Source organism: Musa acuminata, chromosome BXJ2-1, assembly GCF_036884655.1.
Source record: "Musa acuminata AAA Group cultivar baxijiao chromosome BXJ2-1, Cavendish_Baxijiao_AAA, whole genome shotgun sequence".
Lineage (NCBI taxonomy): Eukaryota > Viridiplantae > Streptophyta > Magnoliopsida > Zingiberales > Musaceae > Musa > Musa acuminata.
In genome coordinates, this window is record NC_088338.1 from 24,586,530 (window position 1) to 24,607,316 (window position 20,787).

General features: G+C 46.0%; 16 pseudogenes; all 16 read left to right on the forward strand.

The window, feature by feature from the left end:
- Positions 1–7,286: 7,286 nt before the first annotated feature.
- Positions 7,287–7,405, forward strand: LOC135603574 (5S ribosomal RNA; annotated as a pseudogene).
- A 350-nt stretch (positions 7,406–7,755) lies between these two features.
- On the forward strand, positions 7,756–7,874 carry LOC135602929 (5S ribosomal RNA; annotated as a pseudogene).
- A 350-nt stretch (positions 7,875–8,224) lies between these two features.
- Positions 8,225–8,343, forward strand: LOC135603869 (5S ribosomal RNA; annotated as a pseudogene).
- A 350-nt stretch (positions 8,344–8,693) lies between these two features.
- On the forward strand, positions 8,694–8,812 carry LOC135603798 (5S ribosomal RNA; annotated as a pseudogene).
- Positions 8,813–9,162: 350 nt separating this feature from the next.
- LOC135602713 (5S ribosomal RNA) lies at positions 9,163–9,281 on the forward strand (annotated as a pseudogene).
- A 349-nt stretch (positions 9,282–9,630) lies between these two features.
- On the forward strand, positions 9,631–9,749 carry LOC135603993 (5S ribosomal RNA; annotated as a pseudogene).
- A 350-nt stretch (positions 9,750–10,099) lies between these two features.
- Positions 10,100–10,218, forward strand: LOC135603483 (5S ribosomal RNA; annotated as a pseudogene).
- Positions 10,219–10,568: 350 nt separating this feature from the next.
- On the forward strand, positions 10,569–10,687 carry LOC135599428 (5S ribosomal RNA; annotated as a pseudogene).
- An 819-nt stretch (positions 10,688–11,506) lies between these two features.
- Positions 11,507–11,625, forward strand: LOC135599209 (5S ribosomal RNA; annotated as a pseudogene).
- Positions 11,626–17,752: 6,127 nt separating this feature from the next.
- LOC135602731 (5S ribosomal RNA) lies at positions 17,753–17,871 on the forward strand (annotated as a pseudogene).
- A 350-nt stretch (positions 17,872–18,221) lies between these two features.
- LOC135599376 (5S ribosomal RNA) lies at positions 18,222–18,340 on the forward strand (annotated as a pseudogene).
- Positions 18,341–18,690: 350 nt separating this feature from the next.
- On the forward strand, positions 18,691–18,809 carry LOC135602930 (5S ribosomal RNA; annotated as a pseudogene).
- Positions 18,810–19,159: 350 nt separating this feature from the next.
- LOC135604262 (5S ribosomal RNA) lies at positions 19,160–19,278 on the forward strand (annotated as a pseudogene).
- Positions 19,279–19,628: 350 nt separating this feature from the next.
- LOC135602139 (5S ribosomal RNA) lies at positions 19,629–19,747 on the forward strand (annotated as a pseudogene).
- A 350-nt stretch (positions 19,748–20,097) lies between these two features.
- On the forward strand, positions 20,098–20,216 carry LOC135602213 (5S ribosomal RNA; annotated as a pseudogene).
- A 350-nt stretch (positions 20,217–20,566) lies between these two features.
- On the forward strand, positions 20,567–20,685 carry LOC135602539 (5S ribosomal RNA; annotated as a pseudogene).
- Positions 20,686–20,787: the final 102 nt, after the last annotated feature.

Below are 20,787 nucleotides of genomic sequence, written 5' to 3' on the forward strand. Positions count from 1 at the left end.
TTCCTTAGGACTTTTTCTTTCTTATCAATAATCTGAATAGGCTCTTCCACATAGGATAAATCTTTATCGAACTCCACCAGCTCATACTTAATGATGTGAGAAGGGTCATACATATACTTTCTAATCATCGAGACATGAAATATATCATGGACATGGCTCAATGCTGGTGGTAAGGCAATCCTGTAAGCGACAGAACCAACCCTCTCAAGAACCTCAAAAGGTCCAATAAATCTTGGGCTTAACTTTCCTTTCTTCCCAAACCTTATAATGCCTTTGGAAGGGGAGACTTTTAAGAATACAAAATCTCCGATTTCAAACTCAATATCTCGTCTCCTATTATCGGCATAACTCTTTTGACGACTCTGAGCAGCTTTTAACCTTTTCCTTATAACTTGAATTTTCTCGGTAGTTTCTTGTACCTTGTCCGGTGCTAACAACTTTCTGTCCCCAACTTCCTCCCAACATATAGGTGTTATGCACTTTCGCCTATATAAAGCTTCATAAGGAGCCATCTGAATACTTGAATGATAACTATTGTTATATGTGAACTCAACAAGTGAAATATCCTTATCCCATTCACCTTTCCAATCCATAACATAGGCTCTAAGCAAATCCTCAAGTGTTTGAATTGTTCTTTCTGACTGACCATCAGTCTGAGGATGATATGCAGTACTAAACTTAACTTTAGTGCCCATAGATTCCTGTAATCTTCTCCAGAATATAGAGAGAAATCTGGAGTCTCTATCAGAGATGATCTCCTTTGGAATACCATGAAGTCTTACTATTTCATTAACATATAAATCTGCAAGTCTATCAAGCGAATAAGTCATATTAATCGGAAGGAAATGTGCAGATTTTGTTAACCTATCAATGATAACCCAAATAGCATCATGCTTCCTCGAGGTTCTGGGTAGTCCTGAAACAAAATCCATAGTAATACATTCCCATTTCCATTTAGGTATAACTAAAGGTTGCAGCAACCCTCCAGGTCTTTGGTGTTCTACTTTGATTTGCTGACACGTCAAACATTTTGAAACATACATTGCAATTTCCTTCTTCATGCCTTCCCACCAATAATAACTTTGAAGATCTCTATACATCTTAGTGCTCCCAGGGTGTAGGGCGTACTTTGAAGTATGACTTTCATTTAGGATTTGATTCTTGATATCTAGTTCATTTGGTACACATACTCTCTCCCCAAATCTCAATAGGCCATCCTTTGAAACTTGAAATTGTGGCTTCAATTCCTTTTCTACTTCACTCCTCAAGAAGATTAAGTGTGGATCTCGTAATTGCCCCTCCTTAATTTGTTGAATAAGATCAGATTGCAATTGAATGGAGGCCATCAACATCATCGAGTCTTGCTCTTTCTTCAAAACTTTCAAATCAAAATTTTCATCTAATAACTTCCATTGCTTCACAACCAGACTAGCCATAAAACTCGTAGATTTCCTACTAAGTGCATCAGCTACAACATTGGCCTTGCCTGGGTGATAACGGATGGCACAATCATAATCCTTCAGAAGTTCTATCCATCTTCGCTGTCTCATGTTCAACTCTTTCTGAGTGAAAATATATTTTAAACTCTTGTGATCAGTGAAGATTTCAAACTGTCGACCATACAAATAATGTCTCCAAATCTTTAGAGCAAAAATAATTGCTGCTAATTCCAAATCATGAGTTGGATAATTCAATTCATAACCTTTAAGTTGCCTAGAAGCATAAGCAATTACTCTCCCTTCCTGCATCAAAACACATCCTAGGCCCTTTCTTGAAGCATCAGTATAAACTACAAATCCCTCACTACCACTTGGAATAGTGAGAATAGGGGCACTAGTCAATCTTCTTTTTAACTCTTGAAAGCTTTGCTCACAATCATCACCCCATACAAATTTTATATTCTTCTTAGTGAGTTTGGTGAGAGGTTGAGCAATTCGAGAAAATCCCTCCACAAATCTCCTGTAATAACCTGCCATGCCCAAGAAACTTCTAACCTCTATTACATTTGTTGGTACTTCCCATTCAACTACAGCTTCTATTTTCCTTGGATCAACAGATATGCCCTTCCCTGAAATCACATGGCCTAAGAAAGCAACTTCATTCAACCAAAATTCACATTTGCTGAACTTCGCATACAACTTCTTTTCTCTTAGTATGGACAGCACATCTCTCAAGTGTTCCTCATGCTCCTGATTACTCTTTGAATACACCAATATGTCATCAATAAATACAATTACACAGATATCCAAGAGCGGTTGAAATATCCTATTCATTAGTTCCATAAAAGCTGCAGGGGCATTTGTCAAACCAAAAGGCATCACCAAGAATTCATAATGACCATATCGAGTTCTGAAAGCTGTTTTTGAAATATCCTCCTCCTTGATCTTTAACTGATAGTAACCTGACCTCAGGTCAATCTTAGAGAATACTTGTGCACCCTACAGTTGATCAAACAAATCATCAATTCTAGGTATGGGATATTTATTTTTGATGGTCACCTGATTCAACTGTCTATAATCAATACAAAGCCTCAATGTTCCATCCTTCTTCTTCACTAATAGTACCGGAGCACCCCATGGGGACACACTGGGTCGTATGAAACCCTTATCTAATAATTCTTGTATTTGCTTCTTTAATTCTTCTAGCTCAAGTGGTGCCATTCTGTAAGGAGGCTTAGATATTGGGGTTGTACTGGGGACTAGATCAATAGCAAATTCACCCTCTCTATCTAGAGGTAAACCAGGCAAGTCATCAGGAAATACATCAGGGAATTCCTTGGCCATTGAAATTTCATCTAGGTGGGTTTCCTGATTTGAATGCTCCTTTACACACACCATATAACAAAAACAACCTTTCTGCATAAGATGATAAGCTTGAAGTGCGGATATTAAGCAAGGAGGCAAATCATGCTTAATGCCCTCAAAGAAAAATATAGGCTGATCTAGTATGCAGAAAGTAATTATTTTTTTGTAACAATCAATACTAGCATGATGAGAAGATAACCAATCCATGCCAAGTATAATATCAAAGCCCTGGATCTCTAGGAGAATCAAATCAGCAAGGAATTCGTGGTCTCCAATAGAGATCAAACAAGATGGGTAGACCAAGTTTGTTGCCAATGAATCTCCAACAGCAGTTGTTACATATAACATATAATCCAGGGGTTTAGGTGGAATATCCAAGTGACAAGCAAAGTATTTTGAAACAAACGATAAGTTGGAGCCGGGATCAAACAAAACTTTTGCATTTCTTTTAGAAACATGAAGAATACCTTCCACCACTGATTTAGAAGCTCTAGAATCTTGTTCAGTGATAGCGTATACTCTAGCATGGGCTGAGGGTCTAGAAGACAGTGGCTCTCTTTTCCTGTTCAGTGGGCAATCTTTTATTTGATGACCTAGCTTTCCACAACTAAAACATGCTACAGTCACCCGAAAACACCGACTTGTCTCATGATTTAATCCGCATTTTTCACATAACTGAGTCCTCCCCCATGGTTTCCTTTTCTCAAATCCAGATGTCTTAAACCTCTTGTTACTATCTTCATATTCATTTTCTCTCCTGCTTTCGCTAGTAAATTTGTCCCTTTGGTTCTTGCCAATGATTTCTTGAATTTCCTCCATGTCTCTTTCAATTTTCAAAGCTCTTTCTACCGTATCAGCATATGTTTGTAATTTTAAAGCTGACATTCGGCTTCTTATTGCCGGCCGTAATCCCCTTTCAAACCTTCTTGCCTTTCTAGATTCATCATCAGTCATATGGGTGGCAAACCTGGAGAGCTCAGTAAATTTAGATTCATACTTTGTAACCGTCATACTTCCCTGGATAAGATTCAAGAACTCCAATTCTTTTTGCTCTCTCATGCAATCTGGAAAATATTTGTCGTAAAACTTTTCTTGGAATAACTTCCATGTCATTGGCTCATGTTTAATTTCAGACATCCTCTTAATCAATCTCCACCAGTGTTCAGCTTCTCCTTCCAGCATAAAGGTGGCAAGAAAAACCTTTCGTTCATCAGAGTAACTTAAGGCATCAAATATTTTCTCTATCTGCATCATCCATCGTTCCGCCACCATTGGATCAGACTCACCACTGAAACTGGGAGGACTAAGCTTCTTAAACTGTCCAATTCCCAACCCCGTATGGTTTGATGTCTCTGTCCCATCATTATTTCCTTGTTGGACAGGTTGTTGTTGTTGTTGCATCACTTGTGCCATAGTCTCCAAAGTCCGCATAATACCACTCAATTGATCAGCAGTAGATGCAACAGGAGAACCAGATGATCTCGTCATCCTTGCTTCCTAAAACAAAAAAAGAACATTTTCTTTGATCAATCTCTAATGACAGTCAATAAACCTCAAATAAAGATAATATTCTTAGTGATTCTCAAATCATGCTCTGATACCACCTCTGTCACGCCCCTAAAAATATCCATGATATTTAAAATTTTTCGTCACAACTAACCCAGGATCCAAACACACATTTGAGGTCACTAAGAAAACATTCAGATCAAAATTTTCACTTCTATAATCTACCAATTCATAACCCTGTGCAATTCATAAACATAGCACACATCACTCGATAATTCATACAATCTGAACTCGACTCATCAAAATAAAAACCACAATATAAATCCACATGTGGGGAAATCTATGCAGTCACCACAATCATCGATTTACCATGAGTTCATATCATTACACGAATTTAATTTAACATTCCAAAACCCTATACATGAGGGATCCTTTAACTTACACAAAATCCACAGGTTTAGATTCATAGTCACATTTCATCAGATGCAAGGTAGCTTATACACAACTACATATATGCTAACAAAAGTTCTGCCCAACGTCTTCTAAACTTTCCACTACCTCAGCCCATTCTTAACATTTAAGCAAGCGATATGCTATCCTGAAAAATTTATCAACAAACGGGGTGAGCATAAAGAGCTCAGCAAGTGACTAACATATCCATAATCAAAATAGTACAATTTCCAAGAGATACAGTTTCAAAACACAAAGCAGAATATACGATTTCGTAGACATAATATCCTTAGGAGCAGAATCACAATTGTCCTTTTAATCATATATATTTGGTTCCTGACAGGTGGGGCATAGAGTAATTGGAGCATATCAGAAACAAAGGAAACATATCGGAGCTTATCAATGGCATATAAAATGTTCCGAAACATATCAACAACATATGAAACATTACGAAGCAAAATCAACAGTGAATGAAGCATTTCAGAGCATATCAAACTCATATGTCGTACAGAAGCTCAAACGTCGTCCTTGACGTTGCAATCATATCATACTTATCCAGAGCATGAACAGAAATAACTCACTAAAACTCTGGATGTCATATCAAACATATAGAGGGTGTAGTGGGATCTTAGTCAGAATGTGATTCATCCATTTCTGAATGACCACCTGACAAAAGTCTCCCACGTCTAGGAGCTCCATCCACCCACGTCTAGGTGAAGTCAAAGGGGCCGGCAGAGCATCGCAGGCTCTAAACAATATCCCACAAAGCGGGACCCCACAAAGCGGGCAAATAAGCGCATACCAGAATATCCCATAAAGCGGGCAAATCAGCGCATACCCTTACCATTTCTGGCAAAGGTCCAGACAATCCCACACACCAGAGTACAAGAAGGCAGTTTCAACAATAAGTAGCATATAACGGAAGCACACGCGGAACAACCAAACGTACATGTGCCTTTTCAAAAGCAATATGATGCAAGGAACAAATCTCTCACAAAAGTATTCATTTTAGGAAAGAAATAAAAGCAAGAGTGTACAGGGATTCCAAGCAATCATAATCAACTCAATTCCAATAAGAAGATTAGGCGAATTCAAGTATCCAAAGGAAATGGAACAGAATACGCGAAATCGACCAAAGCTCGATTTCGGACAGAATTCCAGTGGCACATCAAACAAATATTTCAGAATAACAATTATGATCCAATACCCACAAGAAGGCTATGGTCGAACCATATATCAATCTATATTCGGATGGAACAGATTTCATATGAAACAGGGCTCCCAACACAGAGTTACCTCTGATTTGGTAACACAAGGTCAAAATCACAATCACTGTTTTGCAAAATTTATAGGGTCGGATTCAACAGACGATAGGGTGGGCAATTGAACTCCAAAATTTTCAAACTATATGTCAAAAAGAGAGAATTTCAAGTCTAGTTTCAAATAAAATCAGTTTGGTACAAATCAGAATTTTCAACAGGGAGTTATAGGCGTTTTAGTATCGAAAGGTCAGAAATCTTGAACTCTGTTTTACAGCGTCTATAGGCTCTATTGAAACAAATTTTTGGGTAAGTATTCGGTGTCCAAAATCTACAAAATCGGTGTCAAAAGAAATACATATGAGTCTAATTTCAAACAAAAATAGTTCCTGCCTGAATTCTCATTCTGTATTAAAACTTATAGCCGAAACAGTGCTTAGGGGTCAGTTTACCGAAAAACTTTCAGAATCCATGGTTTTATGTCCAAAGAAAGACATATCAGTTTCTAAATAGAAATCTTCCAATTTATTTTGAATCAATATAAAAACAGAGTCTAATACTTCTGTAGGATGGGGTTAGAACACTTGCCTTTGGAAATTTTGACCCGAAATGACAAGATTAAAGCAAGAACCCTAAAAGCCCCAATTTTCTTTCTCTTCTTCCTCTTCTTCTTCTTCTTCTTCTTCTTCTTCTTTCTTTCTTTCTTTCCCTGATCACCCACGAGCTGCCTCCTCTGCTTCCTTAACAACGAAGGCAGAGAGGCTTAAGCGGTGGAATTTGTCATTTGGTGCATTTTGCAGTTTAGTCCTTGTTTTTATCATATTCATGATTAGGTCCTTAGGGTTTACATATAGGTCCTCAGATTCTTTCTTTTTTTTTTTTTTTTTTGAACAGATCTCCCAAATCTTAAAAATAAGTTACCTCTGATTCATACTCTATTTCTTTTGTCAATTAAAATAGATGCTTACATTATCACCAAAAATTTATACGAACATTCGGAAATGAGGGGTGTTACAGGCTCGGAGAGAGCTTTCCGGATTGGGGTCGCAATAGCGATTCCGAGATCGTTCTAGAAAGTGCCGATGGTTTCGGCACGCGCTTGCCGTGACCGATACACAGTTGTCGGGCTAGAGCTCAGAGAGGGCTTGCAATAGGGATTTCGTGAACGTTCGAGAAAGCGACGACGGTTTCGTGACGGGCAAGAGGCTCCGGACGTTGATGCGCCGACCGCGACGTGCACATAGGCGAGGGACGAAGCTCGCGAAACGGGTGCGATAATGGCAGCACTAAATCATCGGATCCCATCAAAACACCGAAGTTAAGCGTGCTTGGGCTAGAGTAGTACTACGATGGGTGACCCCCTGGGAAGTCATCGTGTTGCACTCCTCTTTGCATCCCGGGATACGAAACATCTCCCGTAGAGCTCCGAGACGATTGTTTTGGGGCTGGAAATTTGCTGTGACCGCTACGCGGTCAGTATCGTGTGACTCGGAGAGAGCTTTCCGGATTGGTGTCGCAATAGCGATTCCGAGATCGTTCTAGAAAGTGCCGATGGTTTCGGCATGCGCTTGCCGAGACCGATACGCAGTCGTCGGGCTAGGGCTCGGAGAGGGCTTGCAATAGGGATTTCGTGAACGTTCGAGAAAGCGACGACGGTTTCGTGACGGGCAAGAGGCTCCGGACGTTGATGCGCCGACCGCGACGTGCACATAGGCGAGGGACGAAGCTCGCGAAACGGGTGCGATAATGGCAGCACTAAATCACCGGATCCCATCAAAACACCGAAGTTAAGCGTGCTTGGGCCAGAGTAGTACTACGATGGGTGACCCCCTGGGAAGTCATCGTGTTGCACTCCTTTTTGCATCCCGGGATACGAAACATCTCCCGTAGAGCTCCGAGACGATTGTTTTGGGGCTGGAAATTTGTTGTGACCGCTACGCAGTCAGTATCGAGGGGCTCGGAGAGAGCTTTCCGGATTGGGGTCGCAATAGCGATTCCGAGATCGTTCTAGAAAGTGCCGATGGTTTCGGCACGCACTTGCCGTGACCGATACACAGTTGTCGGGCTAGGGCTCGGAGAGGGCTTGCAATAGGGATTTCGTGAACGTTCGAGAAAGCGACGACGGTTTCGTAACGGGCAAAAGGCTCCGGACGTTGATGCGCCGACCGCGACGTGCACATAGGCGAGGGACGAAGCTCGCGAAACGGGTGCGATAATGGCAGCACTAAATCACCGGATCCCATCAAAACACCGAAGTTAAGCGTGCTTGGGCCAGAGTAGTACTACGATAGGTGACCCCCTGGGAAGTCATCGTGTTGCACTCCTTTTTGCATCCCGGGATACGAAACATCTCCCGTAGAAATCCGAGACGATTGTTTTGGGGCTGGAAATTTGCTGTGACCGCTACGTAGACAGTATCGATGGGCTCGGAGAGAGCTTTCCGGATTGGGGTCGCAATAGCAATTCCGAGATCGTTCTAGAAAGTGCCGATGGTTTCGGCCCGCGCTTGCCATGACCGATACACAGTCGTTGGGCTAGGGCTCGGAGAGGGCTTGCAATAGGGATTTCGTGAACGTTCGAGAAAGCGACGACGGTTTCGTGACGGGCAAGAGGCTCCGGACGTTGATGCACCGACCGCGACGTGCACATAGGCGAGTGACGAAGCTCGCGAAACGGGTGCGATAATGGCAGCACTAAATCACCGGATCCCATCAAAACACCAAAGTTAAGCGTGCTTGGGCCAGAGTTGTACTACGATGGGTGACCCCTTGGGAAGTCTTCGTGTTGCACTCCTTTTTGCATCCCGGGATACGAAACATCTCCCGTAGAGCTCCGAGACGATTGTTTTGGGGCTAGAAATTTGCTGTGACCACTATGCAGTCAGTATCGTGGGGCTCGGAGAGAGCTTTCCGGATTGGGGTCGCAATAGCGATTCCGAGATCGATCTAGAAAGTGCCGATGATTTCGGCACGCGCTTGCCGTGACCGATACGCAGTCGTCGGGCTAGGGCTCGGAGAGAGATTGCAATAGGGATTTCGTGAACGTTCGAGAAAGCAACGACGGTTTCGTGACGGGCAAGAGGCTCCGGACGTTGACGCGCCAACCGCGACGTACACATAGGCGAGGGACGAAGCACGGGAAACGGGTGCGATAATGCCAGCACTAAATCACCAGATCCTATCAAAACACCGAAGTTAAGCGTGCTTGGGCCAGAGTAGTACTACGATGGGTGACCCCCTGGGAAGTCTTCGTGTTGCACTCCTTTTTGCATCCCGGGATACGAAAGATCTCCCGTAGAGCTCCGAGACGATTGTTTTGGGGCTGGAAATTTCTGTGACCGCTACGCAGTCAGTATCGAGGGGCTCGGAGAGAGCTTTCCGGATTGGGGTCGCAATAGCGATTCCGAGATCGTTCTAGAATGTGCCGATGGTTTCGGCACGCGCTTGCCGTGACCGATACACAGTCGTCGGGCTAGGGCTCGGAGAGGGCTTGCAATAGGGATTTCGTGAACGTTCGAGAAAGCGACGACGGTTTCGTGACGGGCAAGAGGCTCCGGACGTTGATGCGCCGACCGCGACATGCACATAGGCGAGGGACGAAGCTTGCGGAACGGGTGCGATAATGGCAGAACTAAATCATCGGATCCCATCAAAACACCAAAGTTAAGCGTGCTTGGGCCAGAGTAGTACTACGATGGGTGACCCCCTGGGAAGTCCTCGTGTTGCACTCCTTTTTGCATCCCGGGATACGAAACATTTCCCGTAGAGCTCCGAGACGATTGTTTTGGGGCTGGAAATTTGCTGTGACCGCTACGCAGTCAGTATCGAGGGGCTCGGAGAGAGCTTTCTGGATTGGGGTTGCAATAGCGATTCCGAGATCGTTCTAGAAAGTGCCGGTGGTTTCGACACGCGCTTGCCGTGACCGATACACAGTCGTCGGGCTAGGGCTCGGAGAGGGCTTGCAATAGGGATTTCGTGAACGTTCGAGAAAGCGACGACGGTTTCGTGACGGGCAAGAGGCTCCGGACGTTGATGCGCCGACCGCGACGTGCACATAGGCGAGGGACGACGCTCGCGAAACGGGTGCGATAATGGCAGCACTAAATCACCGGATCCCATCAAAACACCGAAGTTAAGCGTGCTTGGGCCAGAGTAGTACTACAATGGGTGAACCCCTGGGAAGTCCTCGTGTTGCACTCCTTTTTGCATCCCGGGATACGAAACATCTCCCGTAGAGCTCCGAGACGATTGTTTTGGGGCTGGAAATTTGCTATCACTGCTACGCAGTCATTATCGAGGGGCTCGGAGAGAGCTTTCCGGATTGGGGTCGCAATAGCGATTCCGAGATCGTTCTAGAAAGTGCCGATGGTTTCGGCACGCGCTTGCCGTGACCGATACGCAGTCGTCGGGCTAGGGCTCGGAGAGAGCTTGCAATAGGGATTTCGTGAACGTTCGAGAAAGCGACGACGGTTTCGTGACGGGCAAGAGGCTCCGGACGTTGATGCGCCGACCGCGACGTGCACATAGGCGAGGGACGAAGCTCGCGAAACGGGTTCGATAATGGCAGCACTAAATCACCGGATCCCAACAAAAAACCGAAGTTAAGCATGCTTGGGCCAGAGTAGTACTACGATGGGTGACCCCCTGGGAAGTCTTCGTGTTGCACTCCTTTTTGCATCCCGGGATACGAAACATCTCCCGTAGAGCTCCGAGACGATTGTTTTGGGGCTGGAAATTTGCTGTGACCGCTACGCGGTCAGTATAGAGGGGCTCGGAAAGAGCTTTATGGATTGGGGTCGCAATAACGATTCCGAGATCGTTCTAGAAAGTGCCGATGGTTTCGGCACGCGCTTGCCGTGACCGATACATAGTCGTCGGGCTAGGGCTCGGAGAGGGCTTGCAATAGGGATTTCGTGAACGTTCGAGAAAGCGACGATGGTTTCGTGACGGGCAAGAGGCTCCGGGCGTTGATGCGCCGACCGCGACGTGCACATAGGCGAGTGACGAAGCTCGCGAAACGGGTGCGAGAATGGAAGCACTAAATCACCGGATCCCATAAAAACACCGAAGTTAAGCGTGCTTGGGCCAGAGTAGTACTACGATCGGTGACCCCCTGGGAAGTCATCGTGTTGCCCTCCTTTTTGCATCCCGGGATACGAAACATCTCCCGTAGAGCTCCGAGACGATTGTTTTGGGGCTGGAAATTTGCTGTGACCGCTACGCAGTCAGTATCGAGGGGCTCGGATAGAGCTTTCCGGATTGGGGTCGCAATAGTGATTCCGAGATCGTTCTAGAAAGTGCCGATGATTTCGGAACGCGCTTGCCGTGACCGATACGCAGTCGTCGGGCTAGGGCTCGGAGAGAGCTTGCAATAGGGATTTCGTGAACGTTCGAGAAAGCGACGACGGTTTCGTGACGGGCAAGAGGCTCCGGAGGTTGATGCACCGACCGCGACGTGCACATAGGCGAGGGACGAAGCTCGCGAAACGGGTGCGAAAATGGCAGCACTAAATCACCAGATCCTATCAAAACACCGAAGTTAAGCGTGCTTGGGCCAGAGTAGTACTACGTTGGGTGACCCCCTGGGAAGTCTTCGTGTTGCACACCTTTTTGCATCCCGGGATACGAAACATCTCCCGTAGAGCTCCGAGACGATTGTTTTGGGGCTGGAAATTTGCTGTGACCGCTACGCAGTCAGTATCGAGGGGCTCGGAGAGAGCTTTCCGGATTGGGGTCGCAATAGCGATTCCGAGATCGTTCTAGAAAGTGCCGATGGTTTCGGCACGCGCTTGCCGTGACCGATACACAATCGTCGGGCTAGGGCTCGGAGAGGGCTTGCAACAAGGATTTTGTGAACGTTCGAGAAAGCGACGACGGTTTCGTGACAGGCAAGAGGCTCCGGACGATGATGCGCCGACCGCGACGTGCACATAGGCGAGGGACGAAGCACGGGAAACGGGTGCGATAATGCCATTACTAAATCACCAGATCCTATCAAAACACCGAAGTTAAGCGTGCTTGGGCCAGAGTAGTACTATGTTAGGACTCTAGCTTGGAGAGTCCTAATTGAGAGGGACATTCATGTAAAACTGTTAGGACTTTAGCTAGGAGAGTCCTAATTGAGAGGGACATTCTGTTAGGACTCTAGCTAGGAGAGTCCTAATTGAGAGGGACATTCTATTAGGACTCTAGTTAGGAGAGTCCTAATTGAGAGGGACATTCATGTAGGAGGTTTTTTCTTAGAGAAGAATTAGGAGTTGTAAGGGAATAGGAGTCTTGAGTAGGAGTCCTATTAGGAGTTGGTTAGAAGTAAGAGTCTTAAGTAGGAGTCCTATTAGGAGTTAGGGTTTAGAAGCCCTATAAATAGCCATGTATTCCTCCTCTTTTCTCAAGCAATAGATGAATCTTTTCTGCAGCCTTTGAGCAGCAACTTGGAGGGAGGAACCCCTATAGAGTTCCAAGGAGGCCGATCCCCTAAAGAGATCAACCCCAAGTTTAGAATCTGCAAGGGTTCTAACACCTGGTATCAGAGCAGCGTTCTTGGCGTCTCGCTGCCCTTTCACAGCCATCCATCAACCCTCCACAACCATCCAAAGCAATTCCCACAATTGCTTAAAAGATCGTCACCGAATTCCGCCATCATCTCCACCACCACGGATCATCCTTTGATCTCCCCGTGAATTGCAACAGGTTCTGGTTTCCTACCTTACTGCTGCTGCAATTTAGTTATCCTTATTCGAAAATCCAAAAAAAAAAAAAATCGTTCCTATATTGCTGCATAAACTTTTCGTCACAAAGTTTTCATCTCTACGACGAAAGATATATTGCAGAATTCCAGCCGCATAGCACCATCTGTTTGATCTTGCTACTCTGCTTTTTCTTTCCAAATTTCTACGATATTTTTATGACATCTTTGACACTTCCTAAGAGTAGATTTCCCTTTGGTTTCATCGAAAAATTCTCAATATAAACTACTGATCTTTTATGTCCAATCTGCTACACTTGAAAATCTATGCTGCAGAAAATTTCAACTGCATATCGTTGCCTTAACCCATCTATTTGCAATCTTTTTGAATGAAATTTCTTATAGACTTCATATATCATCTTGGCTTCCATCTAAGATTGGTATATTAAGAAATTCATCTCTAAAAACGATTTTATGTTGCTGCAAATTTTCATCGTAACCCGCTGAAATTTTTCGACGATAATTCTGCAATTGCAACTTGCACCAATTTCTTTGCTGTTATACTGCCGAAATTTTCTTGATTAAATTAGATATCCTTGCTGTCATATAAACTGTGATTTTGCTATCAATTCCCTCCTCAATTCTCTTAAGTTTTTGGTGGAAATTACGTCGAGAAACCGTTGTTTCTTCGACGACAATTCTACTCTTACAAGACAGCACATACTTGTTGCAACTTCCACTGATTTCTGTCAAACCTTTGCTACCATCTACCACAGATCCAAAACTTTCATCCAGAGCCCTAAAACTCTACCAAACCACACCCTCAAACTGCACCCAAAACAGCCACAAAACAAGCCTAAACCATAGCCTACATCCACCAATCCACCAACACTTTCGACCATCACTTCTCTCAACCTATACATGCCTTTAACCCAATAGCAAAAGAGAGATCTTAACATCATTGATTTGGGGCCATATACTATGGCATCTAAGGAGGCAATCAATGCTAAATTCGAAGCCTTGGAGGCGCGAATGGAGGATAAGATTCGGACGCTCTTTACCGAACTCAGATTGGGCCGACCACTAAGCCCGAAGAAATCATATCAAGGAGAGAGCTTTGCCCAATCACACCAAGCCCGAAGAGATGACTTCCAAGAGAGGGGAAGCTCTATGACCAACCTCAACTATCCATGCATGAGAGTAGACTTCCCTAGATGGGAAGAAGGAGACCCGATTGGTTGGATTTCGCACGCGGAGCGATATTTTCGGTACCACAAAATTGCGGATGTATCTATGGTGAAAATTGCAGCTATACATCTTGAAGGGGATGCTATTCAGTGGTTTGACTGGTTTGAACATACTTATGGAGTCCTTTCATGGCGACAATTCAAAGAAGAACTGCTGATTCACTTCAGACCAACCGATTACGAGAATATTGACGAACAACTAGCAAAGATCCGACAAACCTCCACCATTCAGGAGTACCAAACCAGGTTTGAAAGATTATCTAATCAAAATCATGATTGGTCTCAAAAACAGCTATTGAGGACCTTCATTGAGGGCTTGAAGCCGGAGATCCGAGGAGAAGTTAAAGCGCGACAACCGTACACGCTTATGGCAGCCATCTCTTTCGCACGACATCAAGAGGAGCAATTGAACCATGAAGCTCGGAGGACTAGGGTCACTCCTCAACCAGTAATATTGAAGCCCTCAGCCCCCCCTACTGTCGACCAAGTCCCTGCACCAAAGAGGTTAACAGGAGAAGAGCTTCGGGAGCGATATGCGAAGGGGTTATGTTGGCATTGTGACGAGCCGTGGAGCCGTGAGCATCGCTGTAGTAAAAGAGGACTTCTTATGATTGAACCGATAGAAGAAGAGGTCATTGAACATCCAAAAGAGAGCTTTGAACATGAAGAAGAAGATGCAGAAGAAGAGCCACAACCGACCGAAGTTACGGTACATACACTAGCTAGCTACTCAAACCCGCAAACGATGAAAATTGGAGGCCTTCTCAAACAACAACCAATCACTGTTCTCATCGACACGGGCAGTACTACTAACTTCCTAAATAGTAAGCTTGCTGTTCGGATATCATTACCTATCGAGAATCGCTGCAGGTTTGATGTTAAGGTCACCGACAGACGGATTTTGAATTGTGATCATAGGCGCTTGCAGGAGAAACTATTGCTACAGGACCAAGAGATAATTGCAGATTTCTTCCTTCTCCCTCTTAACAATCATGAGGCCATGCTCAGAATTAAATGGTTGACGACATTAGGTGATATTTCCTGGAATTTTATGAAACTAATTATGAAATTTTACAGTAAGGAGAAACAGGTGACATTGCACGGGAAACGTGGGGGCGACATAACAACGATTTGCACACAACAAATGGAGAATGTTTTGCATAAAGCATGCAGCGGCTTTTTGGTACAACTTGAGCAGCAAACTAAGGGAGAGCCAATAGAATTTGAAGATCCAAATCTACTTCCTTTGCTTGCTGAATTTTCAAATATATTTGACGAACCGCGCAACCTACCTCTTACCTGTCGGCATGATCATTGTATAATGATTCTTCCAGGCAAATCTTCAGCAAATGCTCAGCCATATCAGTATCCACATCTCCAGAAGGATGAAATAGAAAGGATTATAAAAGAGATGCTCGAAACAGGAGTTATTCGGCCAAGTTGCAACCTCTACTCTTTGCCGGTGCTACTTGTACGCAAGAAGGACGGAACAAGGCGAATATGTGTTGATTACCGAGCTCTCAATGGCATAATCATCAAGGACAAATACTTTATTCCAATAGTAGATGAATTGCTAGATGAAAGAGAGCACAAATCTTTACAAAGCTGGACCTTTGATCCGGGTATCATCAAATACGAGCATGCGAAGAAGACATACGGAAAACCACCTTTTGAACACACAACAACCACAAATTTTTGCTTTCTTCAACAAAAGGTGGAATATCTTGGGCATATCATATCAGAGGAAGGTGTGGCAGTGGACCCCTTCAAAATTGGAGCAATGCAAAACTGGCCGACCTCGAGAAACATAAAATTGCTACATGGCTTTCTGGGTTTAACAGGCTACTACCGCAAGTTCGTGAAAAACTATGAAAAGATCAGTGCACCACTTACTTCCTTACTAGAAAAAAATGTCTTCCAATGGTTGGACAGAGCCTCCGCTGCCTTCGACAAACTTAAGGCAGCCATGACGACGACGCCGGTGCTAACACTACCAGATTTCAACCGACCCTTCATTATTGAGGCCGACACATCTGGAGTCAGAATTGGAGCCATTCTCATGCAAGATGGTCGACCACTCGCATACACTAGTAAGGCATTATCTCCCTCCGATCAAAATATGTCAACATATGATAAGGAGATGCTCGCCATTGTGCGCGCAGCAACGAGGTGGAGATTGTACTTGATCAGGCGATACTTTCAAATCAAGACCGACCATAAAAGCCTAAAATATCTCTTGGAACAGAAGATATCTTCCCCCGAGCAGCAAAAATGGGTAACAAAACTTCTTGGATTTGATTTTGAAATAACTTACAAAAAGGGGAAAGAGAATGTTCTTGCAGATGCGCTTTCGCAGCTACTCGAGCAAGTTGAAGTTTTGACCGTTTCACTTCCGACCAACGACTTCCTTGAGGATATTAAGATGGAATGGAAAGAAGATTCAGATACTAGTAAGATTATAAAAAAATTGGAGGAAGCACCAAGCCCCATGGCTCATTACAATTGGGACTCAAAAGAATTACACTATAAGGGACGCATTGTGCTTGTGACAAATTCTACTTGCATCTTCAATAGCAGATTTTGGACAAAGTTATTCTATATGCAGGGTACTAAATTGAAAAGGAGTACGACATATCACCCACAAACCAACAGCCAACCGGAAGTTTTAAACAGGTGCTTGGAGACAGCCCAAAGCCACCCACCAAATATGACTACCCAAAGAGAACTCCAGACCCAGCCAAGTGCCATTATTGATCGACGGATCGTGACTCGACGACGACGACCCACTAATGAAGTGCTAATACAGTGGGCGAACCTACCAAAAGAAGATGCCACTTGGGAGAACTATGACGACTTGAAGATCAAATTCCCAGAATTCATGAATCATCAGCCTCGAGGACAAGGCTGATTTGAAGAGGGCGGGTCTGTTAGGACTCTAGCTTGGAGAGTCCTAATTGAGAGGGACATTCATGTAAAACTGTTAGGACTTTAGCTAGGAGAGTCCTAATTGAGAGGGACATTCTGTTAGGACTCTAGCTAGGAGAGTCCTAATTGAGAGGGACATTCTGTTAGGACTCTAGTTAGGAGAGTCCTAATTGAGAGGGACATTCATGTAGGAGGTTTTTTCTTAGAGAAGAATTAGGAGTTGTAAGGGAATAGGAGTCTTGAGTAGGAGTCCTATTAGGAGTTGGTTAGAAGTAAGAGTCTTAAGTAGGAGTCCTATTAGGAGTTAGGGTTTAGAAGCCCTATAAATAGCAATGTATTCCTCCTCTTTTCTCAAGCAATAGATGAATCTTTTCTGCAGCCTTTGAGCAGCAACTTGGAGGGAGGAACCCCTATAGAGTTCCAAGGAAGCCGATCCCCTAAAGAGATCAACCCCAAGTTTAGAATCTGCAAGGGTTCTAACATACTACGATGGGTGACCCCCTGGGAAGTCTTCGTGTTGCACTCCTTTTTGCATCCCTGGGATACGAAACATCTCCCGTAGAGCTCCGAGACGATTGTTTTGGGGCTGGAAATTTGGTATCACCGCTACGCAGTCAGTATCGAGGGGCTCGGAGAGAGCTTTCCGGATTGGGGTCGCAATAGCGATTCCGAGATCGTTCTAGAAAGTGCCGATGGTTTCGGCACGCGCTTGCCGTGACCGATACGCAGTCGTTGGGCTAGGGCTCGGAGAGTGCTTGCAATAGGGATTTCGTGAACGTTCGAGAAAGCGACGACGGTTTCCTGACGGGCAAGAGGCTCTGGACGTTAATGCGCCGACCGCGACGTGCACATAGGCGAGGGACGAAGCTCTTGAAACGGGTGCGATAATGGCAGCACTAAATCACCGGATCCCATCAAAACACCGAAGTTAAGCGTGCTTGGGCTAGAGTAGTACTACGATGGGTGACCCCCTGGGAAGTCATCGTGTTGCACTCCTTTTTGCATCCCGGGATACGAAACATCTCCCGTAGAGCTCCGAGACGATTGTTTTGGGGCTGGAAATTTGCTATCCCCGCTACGCAGTCAGTATCGAGGGGCTCGGAGAGAGCTTTCCGGATTGGGGTCGCAATAGCGATTCCGAGATCGTTCTAGAAAGCGCCGATGGTTTCGGCACGCGCTTGCCGTGACCGATACGCAGTCGTCGGGCTAGGGCTCAGAGAGAGCTTGCAATAGGGATTTCGTGAACGTTCGAGAAAGCGACGACGGTTTCGTGACGGGCAAGAGGCTCCGGACGTTGATGCGCCGAACGCGACGTGCACATAGGCGAGGGACGAAGCTCGCGAAACGGGTGCGATAATGGTAGCACTAAATCACCGGATCCCATCAAAACACCGAAGTTAAGCGTTCTTGGGCCAGAGTAATACTACGATGGCTTACCCCCTGGGAAGTCTTCGTGTTGCACTCCTTTTTGCATCCCGGGATACGAAACATCTCCCGTAGAGCTCCGAGACGATTGTTTTGGGGCTGGAAATTTCCTGTGACCACTATGCAGTCAGTATCGAGGGGCTCGGAGAGAGCTTTCCGGATTGGGGTCGCAATAGCGATTCCGAGATCATTCTAGAAAGTGCCGATGGTTTCGGCACGCGCTTGCCGTGACCGATACACAGTCGTCGGGCTAGGGCTCGGAGAGGGCTTGCAATAGGGATTTCGTGAACGTTCGAGAAAGCGATGACGGTTTCGTGACGGGCAAGAGGCTCCGGACGTTGATGCGCCGACCGCGACGTGCACATAGGCGAGGGACGAAGCTCGCGAAACGGGTGCGATAATGGCAGCACTAAATCACCGGATCCCATCAAAACACCGAAGTTAAGCGTGCTTGGGCCAGAGTAGTACTACGATGGGTGACCCCCTGGGAAGTCATCGTGTTGCACTCCTTTTTGCATCCCGGGATACGAAACATCTCCCGTAGAGCTCCGAGACGATTGTTTTGGGGCTGGAAATTTGCTATCACCGCTACGCAGTCAGTATCGAGGGGCTCGGAGAGAGCTTTACGGATTGGGGTCGCAATAGCGATTCCGAGATCGTTCTAGAAAGTGCCGATGGTTTCGGCACGCGCTTGCCGTGACCGATACGCAGTCGTCGGGCTAGGGCTCGGAGAGAGCTTGCAATAGGGATTTCGTGAACGTTCGAGAAAGCGACGACGGTTTCGTGACGGGCAAGAGGCTCCGGACGTTGATGCGCCGAACGCGACGTGCACATAGGCGAGGGACGAAGCTCGCGAAACGGGTGTGATAATGGCAGCACTAAATCACCGGATCCCATCAAAACACCGAAGTTAAGCGTGCTTGGGCCAGAGTAATACTACGATGGCTGACCCCCTGGGAAGTCTTCGTGTTGCACTCCTTTTTGCATCCCGGGATACGAAACATCTCCCGTAGAGCTCCGAGACGATTGTTTTGGGGCTGGAAATTTCCTGTGACCACTATGCAGTCAGTATCGAAGGGCTCGGAAAGAGCTTTCCGGATTGGGGTCGCAATAGCGAATCCGAGATTGTTCTAGAAAGTGCCGATGGTTTCGGCACGCGCTTGCCGTGACCGATACACAATCGTCGGGCTAGGGCTCGGAGAGGGCTTGCAATAGGGATTTCGTTAACGTTCGAGAAAGCGACGACGGTTTCGTGACGGGCAAGAGGCTCCGGACGTTGATGCGCCGACCGCGACGTGCACATAGGCGAGGGACGAAGCTCGCGAAACGGGTGCGATAATGGCAGCACTAAATCACCGGATCCCATCAAAACACCGAAGTTAAGCGTGCTTGGGCCAGAGTAGTACTACGATGGGTGACCCCCTAGGAAGTCCTCGTGTTGCACTCCTTTTTGCATCCCGGGATACGAAACATCTCCCGTAGAGCTCCGAGACGATTGTTTTGGGGCTGGAAATTTGGTATCACCGCTATGCAGTCAGTATCGAGGGGCTCGGAGAGAGCTTTCCGGATTGGGGTCGCAATAGCGATTCCGAGATCGTTCTAGAAAGTGCCGATGGTTTCGGCACGCGCTTGCCGTGACCGATACGCAGTCGTCGGGCCAGGGCTCGGAGAGAGCTTGCAATAGGGATTTCGTGAACGTTCGAGAAAGCGACGACGGATTCGTAACGGGCAAGAGGCTCCGGACGTTGATGCGCCGACCGCGACGTGCACATAGGCGAGGGACGAAGCTCGCGAAACGGGTGCGATAATGGCAGCACTAAATCACCGGATCCCATCAAAACACTGAAGTTAAGCGTGCTTGGGCCAGAGTAGTACTACGATGGGTGACCCCCTGGGAAGTCCTCGTGTTGCACTCCTTTTTGCATCCCGGGATACGAAACATCTCCCGTAGAGCTCCGAGACGATTGTTTTGGGGCTGGAAATTTGCTATCCCCGCTACGCAGTCAGTATCGAGGGGCTCGGAGAGAGCTTTCCGGATTGGGGTCGCAATAGCGATTCCGAGATCGTTCTAGAAAGCGCCGATGGTTTCGGCACGCGCTTGCCGTGACCGATACGCAGTCGTCGGGCTAGGGCTCGGAGAGAGCTTGCAATAGGGATTTCGTGAACGTTCGAGAAAGCGACGACGGTTTCGTGACGGGCAAGAGGCTCCGGACGTTGATGCGCCGAACGCGACGTGCACATAGGCGAGGGACGAAGCTCGCGAAACGGGTGCGATAATGGCAGCACTAAATCACCGGATCCCATCAAAACACCAAAGTTAAGCGTGCTTGGGCCAAAGTAGTACTACGATGGGTGACCCCCTGGGAAGTCTTCGTGTTGCACTCCTTTTTGCATCCCGGGATACGAAACATCTCCCGTAGAGCTCCGAGACGATTGTTTTGGGGCTGGAAATTTGCTGTGACCGCTACGCGGTCAGTTTCGAGGGGC